At 41.8% G+C, this 7,541-nt stretch overlaps 1 long non-coding RNA gene across 1 annotated transcript in view; it reads right to left on the bottom strand.

Moving 5' to 3' along the window:
• Window positions 1-251: 251 nt before the first annotated feature.
• Window positions 252-7,541, bottom strand: part of LOC307175882 — a 151,781-nt gene continuing 144,491 nt past the window's right edge. The window contains exon 4 of the long non-coding RNA XR_013824521.1: window positions 252-327. This is a non-coding gene — a long non-coding RNA (uncharacterized lncRNA). The remainder of the gene's footprint in view (window positions 328-7,541) is intronic.

Raw genomic sequence — 7,541 nt, 5'->3', positions numbered from 1 at the left:
GACATCACATGCTACACTGCCATAGGCAGCAATTACAGAAATGAATCCCAAAGAAGAACATTCGCGGGGTATCAGTGGCTGTTCGACTTGACTTCTTAGAAATCCATAGGGAGGTCCTCGGCTGAGTAATAGTGAGGATTTACTGAACACAAAACACTTCCCCACAAACAACTAGCACTACCGTATCCTTTAATTTTCTTCAAAATAAACTCTTCCACCTACCTTTGCTTCAGGGTGCCCTTGGTACAGATGGCTGTCGTTCCATGAGTGACAACGGGTAGAACTGGGGGACTCCAACTCCAACCTACTTTCCAACAATATCACCACCTAGAATTTGTGAAATAAATGTAGAAAAAAATGGCTTTAAAAGCTTGAATTTTTGAGGAAACCTTCAAAGATGAGCATAAAAATATGCAATGAAAACAGAATGGCTGAAATAATTCTTGTATCCCCAGGATACCTCCAAGAAAATGCCCTAGGACTTCCCTGGTGGCACAGTGGTTAAGAATCCTCCTGTCAGTGCAGGGGACACAGGTTCGAGCCCAGGTCTGGGAAGATCCCACATGCCACGGAGCAACTAAGCCCATGCGCCATAACTGCTGAGCCTGTGCTCTAGAGCCTGTGAGCCACAACTACTGAGCCCACGTGCCACAACTACTGAAGCCCGCACGCCTAGAGCCTGTGCTCCGTAGCAAGAGAAGCCACTGCAATGAGAAGCCCGCGCACCGCAACAAAGAGTAGCCCCCGCTTGTCGCAACTAGAGAAAGCCCATGGGTAGCAACAAAGACCCAACGCAGCCAAAAATAAATAAATGAATAAATAAACTTATTTAAAAAAAAAGAAAATGCCCTAAAGATGTCACCATAGAGAGATAAACATTATCACTATCAGCAAAGAAAATTTACACAAAATTTTCTAAAGTATAAGAAGGGCTTTGACCAGCTAAGAGGTGGTGTAATTATTGTAAACAAAAGGTATGGGCTGTAGTAACAGACCAAGATCAAATTCTGTTCCCTCACTTAGTAGCTGCGTAACTTTGGGCAAATTACTTAACTCCATGAAGCCTATCTTTTCTGTCTTTAATTTGGATTCCTGACTGCCTCATAAACTTATTTTTAATTCATTTGCACATTTATTAAGTGATTATTTATTGAGCTATTACTAGAAACTAGACATCATGCTGGGTAATAAGATACAATGTTTTCTGTCAAGGATTTCATTGTCTAGGAGCAGAGACAGTTGAATAAATAAAATAATTGCAATACATTGTGATACCTGCCTTAATACCATAAGTTCAAGGTAGTATAAAGGAGAAAATGTTCAGTCCATGTAGGGCAATCAAGGAAGGCTTCGAAAAAGAGATGAAGTTTAAGTATCCTCTAAGGTTCAACAGAAGAGCTGAGGTAGGGAATAGAAAGACATTGAATGCAAACACAACGGAATGCTCAATGGCATGATGTGAGAAACTCTGAAACTTCAAGAGCTTAGGAAGCATCAAGTGGCTCAGCATGTCGATACATTTAAGTAGCAGCAGAGGACTGGGGACCATCCGGATGAGAGCGCTTAGCGAAGGAAGGATGACACCCAGGTTTCTGTAGTGGGTGACGAATTTGAGGTTCATGTCTCACTGAGGGACCTAAGAGGAGGGACATTAAGAAGAAGGGATGATGAAGATAAAGGGGCAGCTTAGGGACAAGGTGACTGTGAGGGTTCTGTGAAATGTCTAGATGAAATGTCTTGTAAGCAGTTTAATGTACTGGTCTGGCGCTCAGAAGAGAGAATTGACCTGGAAATTCAGGTCTGGAGGCCAGAGCCTCACATGTAAGACCAGATGAGCACTTGGGTCTTTTCTCCCACACAGGGTGGCCTCAAGGAAAATGAGGATGTCTGAGTTGTGGGGCTGGTGTCCAAGGGGGAATCCGTGCTTCAGTTTGCAGTCTTGGGGGAGGAGTTGTAAGCTTGAGAAACCCTGTGGTCCATTTTTAGAGCAAAGCCGCCATCATAATCTGCCAAAACCCACAAGTACCGTCAAAATTATTCGTTATTCGCTTTCATTTCTTTAACATTTTGAATGAACATAGACCATAGCAATACCTCTTAAAAGCCCTGTCTCTTTCCCATTTATGTCCCTTTCATCACAAACTGCTCCTCCAACCCTCATACATGTCCTGAAAAGCCTCCACCCCAGTCTGCACGTCTCCTGTTCCTATCTCCCTCCCACTTCCCCAAAGATGAGTCTGTAAGGCAAGAGAGGCTTCTCTGGGGGTGAGGGAGGAGAAGAAATAAAACTTGCAAAGTCAGGATCCTTTTAGAGGCCAGGAAGAGGGGAAAGGTTGGAAGGACTCATGCATTAATAATTTTGTTCTTGTTACAGTAGACTCAAAAACCAAGCTGATCATCTAAATAAGTCATGCATGCAAAGAGACTTAGCAGAGAGCAAGGATCCTGTTCCAGGAAGTGGGATGGAAACCAAACAAGAGAAGAAGGTTCTAAGCAGTGGATGAACAGTGTTGTCTAGAGAAATGCCCTAGGCTGCAGGGAACTGCTGCAGCAACTTGTATAGGTTCTAGTGATCTCTGACACCGGGAGAAAGGAGCCATTAAAGGTCCTGGTGAGGCCCGGACATCACTGGAAGAGGTATAGAATGAGAAGAAAATAAGAGTCAGGACAGAAACTTAGGGAGCAGATTGTAGGAGAAAGTCAACGAAGTGTTCTGGTGAGAATCTGTCAGGAGGTGGAAGAGAACGAGGAGTGTGTGGTGTCCTGGAAATTAGGAAGCATTTCTTAAGGAGACAGTGTCAAGTGTGTGTCCCATAATCATCAAGTTTGATAAGAAATGGAAAGCATCCATTGGATTTGGCATTGGGAGGTCACTGGTAACCTTAGCAAAAGCATCTTTAGTGAAATGGTGGACGCAAAAGGCAAACTGCAGTGTGTTCATAGAGAGGGAAAGATGAGAAACTTGAGACATGAGGACAACCATCCTGGGAAGCCTGTCTGAGGGCAGGAGGCAAGACAGCAGCTAGAGGAGTCGGTCCCCTTCTCTCTTCTTCCCCTCTCCCTCCCTCCTTTCCTTCCTGACGGGCAAGACTTGGACCTCTTTAAAGGCTCTTGGGTAGGATCTTATGAAAGAGAGTCTAAAGTCCAGAAAGGAAATGATAGAGAAGGAGGGTGGGTGAGGGGGAGAATAGACGGAGGGATTCACCTTGAATGAGAAGAAGGAATACCCCTTCTTCTGAGAGTGGAGGAAGGAAGGAAAGTGGCAGATACAGGAAGGTTTTAGTGGGAAAGCAGGAGGTGATCAGCCAGGAAGTTGAGGGAGTTTCTGTCTGCTAGCCTTCAAGTTCTCTGCAAGGCAGTTGGCAAGGTCATCTGCTGAGAGTAAGGTATGGAGGCAGGAGCTGGGTAGAGGGACATAGTGAGAGGTTTGGAACAGTGACAGCAGGAATGGGATAGGGGAGAGAAGATACATGGCAAAAGGCTTGAGTGTGTGGGACCACACGTTAGAGACACCTAGTATATTTGAGACTTATAGTATATTTTTCCCCAGCTGCACCTGGATGAGGTGCAGAGATGCTATCATGAGATGTGTTCAGGGACAGCAGGTTGAGGCAGGTGAGGCCTTCGATAAATATCTGCTCCCCTACTACGAAGTACAGGTTGGTAGAAGAGAAAAACATGCAGTTGTGACTTTCCAATGGGAGAAAAATGTTTTCATTTGGTGATGTTAATGTCAAGGCCATTGAAGGTCTTCTAAGATGGTTGGTTTCAAGTTTGGATAGATAAGCTGTAATATCAGGCGGTGCCACTTGGTTATTGGACCTGGGGCTGTGACTGCTCTTATCCTGAGAACACAAAAGGGGTAATCAACTCCCTTTTGCCCTACTCAAGTCATGGGAGACAAAAGAATCCCAACAAGTCCAATTCTATTGCCCTTGTAGACAACCTTCAACATTCTAGGAAGCAGTAGGACAGTGACTTTTGGGGAATATGCTCACAAAGTGTCCACATACAAGGCCATTTCTTACAATTATTTCATGAAGGCAGAAATATTTCTTTTTTAGAAAAGAGATTTGAATTCAGATGAGGCAGGCTAAACGTAACAGAGCAAGAGCCAGAATCAACCAATTTGTCCTCTTTTGCCTGGCTAAGAAAGTGAACCAAACTTCTAGCATATACAAGTCAAAGCAAGAGAGAGACATGGGGGTGAATCAGACACACTCCCAAGAAGGTACTGAAAGGACTTAAAAGTAGGGCTGAGGCTTCCTTGAAGAAGAAGAAATTCTACCTGTGGATAGCAGCTTCACTCTGTGCCCCAAACCCCAGGCTACCCTTCCTTATGGATTTCAGATTCTCCTAGTCAGCTCCCCAAATCCTGTAAACCAATCACAACAAATCTCTCTCTTTTAAATTGAAGTATAGTTTCAGGTGTAGAGCGTAGTGGTTCAGTATTTTTACAGATTATACTCCATTAAAATTTATTACAAGATAACGGCTATAATTCCCTGTGCTATACAACATATCCTTGTTGCTTATCTATTTTATACATAGTAGTTTATATCTCTTAATCCCATACCCCTAATGTGCCCCTCCCCCCTTCCCTCTCCCCTTTGGTAACTAGTTTGTTCTCTGTAACTGTGAGTCTGTTTCTGTTTTGTGTATACATTCATTTGTATTATTTTTTAGATTCCACATATAAGTGATATCACAGAGTATTTGTCTTTCTCTGTCTGACTTATTTCACTAAGCATAATCTTCTCTAGGTCAATCCGCACTGCTGCAAATGGCAGAAATTCATTCTTCTTTATGGCTGAGTTCCATATATTTTATATATATATATATATATATATATATAATATATATATATTATATATTATATATATATGCCACATCTTCTTTATCCATTCATCTGTTGATGGGCATTTGATTTGCTTCCATATCTTGGCTACTGTAAATAATGCTGCTCTGAACACTGGGGTGCATGTATCTTTTCGAACTAGTGTTTTCATTTTCTTTGGATATATGCCCAGGAGTGGAATTGCTGGATCATATGGTATTTCTAGTTTTAGTTTTTTGAGGAACCTCCACACTGTTCTCCATAGTGGTTGCACTAACTTACGTTCCCACCAACAGTGTAGGAGGGTTCCCTTTTCTCCACACACTCACCAACACTTGTTTTTTGTAGACTTTTTGATGATGGCCATTCTGACAGGTGTGAGGTGATAGCTCATTGTAGTTTTGATTTGCATTTCTCTAATAAACATATTTCTTGATATCTGTCTCCTACTGGTTTTGTTTCTCAAGAGGAACCCTGGCTGATACAGTACGTCCTTCAGATGGGTTGTGAAGATTAAATGAAGTAGTGTGTTACTGTGTAAGAAGCACCTGACACAGTGCCAGGAACAACAAAATGGAGTTGCAAAATGCCAGTTACTATCATGATGGCTTGGAAAACACAAAGTTGAGTCTAGCTGACTCCCAACTTGACTCTTCACCCAGTAACTTGGTCAAGAACTGTAGTTACTGGTCTGGCCTCTATCACTAATTCAATGTAACCTTGAGCAAGCCACAGCCTCTAAGGGCCCTAGTTTCCTTTCTGTACAATGAGGGACTGTGAACCAAATGATTTTTGTACAAACTCTTTCAGCTTTGATGTTCTCTGGGTTAGTTTTGACCCAGTTTATTAGATTTTTATTAGGTCGCTCTACTTCTTCCAGCCACCAGACAAGATCTTTTTCATTACTGTTACATTCAAGGCTGCTTCTATACAAATGACCCTCTAATTACTGGGTGGTTTATGGCCTGAGAATGCAAACCAAGTTTAACATTAACCTGAGCAAAGCATTTCTGTTATTTTAGTCAGTGATTATACAGCTCCTGTTCTACCCCAGAATACAGGCCATATGGGATGTAAAAAAGCATTCAATCTGGTCCCTGCCCTCAAGGAGCATGGGGGGGACATCTAAAAATCCAATACTACTATGAGGGAGTATATAATCAAGTCTACGAACCACAGGCTTTGAGAGAAAGGGGACAATAAGATCACTCTGAGCTGGAACGATAAGAAAGGCTTAGTAAAAGATGCAGGGATTTAGAGAGATGAAATGTCTATGTAAGAGATGAGAGAGAAGTTAAATCTTCTGCTCTTGCTGTTTGTCATGTATTCCAAAATTGGATGTGTGAGATTTGGGGAGCTCTTTATATTGTTGCTTGTCTTTGTTGCCGCAGATGATAGAAAGGTGGCTGCTTCATAACTTCAGGCTTTCTCTCCTGTTCTCCCTGGCATGTCCTGTGCAAGGAAGAATGGGCAGCAGGTGTACCACCCTGCATGAATTTACCTGCAGACACCATGGCAACCCCCATCATCCATGTATTTGGGGAACCCCCTACAGGAGATTAAGTCCCATTAAGGTGGGGTCCATGCTTCTCTTGTCTACTGCATAAATATTTATGGACTAAATCACTAAAATCACTGCTCTCAGAATATAGGAGACATAAATGGAAAGGTTTCCTATCTGAACCCTTCGATGGCATTAAAACTCTAAAAATAGTGATTCTTATACTTTGGAAATTCTCTGATTTTCAACGTCAGCCCAATCTGAATCCCTGCTCCCACTCCCTGCAAAATGCTGCTTAAACGCTGCTGGCAGGGCTTCTTATCCAAAGAGCCATTGACAGAACTACTGCCAAAAACCTGCTGGAGCTGAACAAAAAAACCAGTGGGTGTGGACAGAATTAACGTCATGCTTGAATGACAAGCAAACACTAGAAGAATTAATTTTACAAGCTCACCTTTGAGATCAGATAACAGCAGCTTGACTTTTTAAAGACAATACTCATTTTTATCAGTTTAATAAATAGCTCTTAGCAACACTGACAGTTATCTTTAATGGACAGAAACAGAGAAGCCTTATTAACAGTTAAATTTAAATTGCTCACTAATCTTACTTTAGTTTATTGCCTCTTTCATGATGATCTTTTGCTAAATGAGTCTAAAAAAATACTTGGTGATGTGTGCAAACAAGCCAGAAATTCACAGGACTGTGGTCTAATGAAAGAAAATAAACAGGGTTTACAAATAATTCAGAACACTGAAAGAGGCAGTGTTTGGGGTGTAAATATAGATTTTTACAAACAAGATGTTAATAATCATAGGTCAATATTCATATAAGGATTGCTATAGAGATTGGAAGTGGAAAAAATGTCCTCTGGATTCAGAAATGTCTCCTAGTCAATTGCAAAATAATTCTGTACATAGGTTATAAACATTTATAATCCAACAGATTTTTGCAAATGTTTACTGACCTCCAACTATGTGCAATGAATAGTTCTCAAAACATACTGCATCCAATCAAGGCAATCAGTCATTCCATTTTTATCCAGGGCTGCACTACCAGTAGTCCAGGTAATGCCGTGTACATACGATGTCCTTGCCTGTCCAGCCTCTATGTATTCCCCCCTCTTCTGTTAACAACACCTGAATTTTCCTTGGGGGAACCACTCTCCCCCATTCCACACTATGTGTTTCTATGGGATTGATC

Source organism: Stenella coeruleoalba (assembly GCF_951394435.1).
Source record: "Stenella coeruleoalba genome assembly, chromosome: 17".
NCBI classification, from domain to species: Eukaryota; Metazoa; Chordata; class Mammalia; order Artiodactyla; family Delphinidae; genus Stenella; species Stenella coeruleoalba.
The sequence above is the reverse complement of the archived record's forward strand: the minus strand, read 5'-3'. Positions and strand labels throughout refer to the sequence as shown.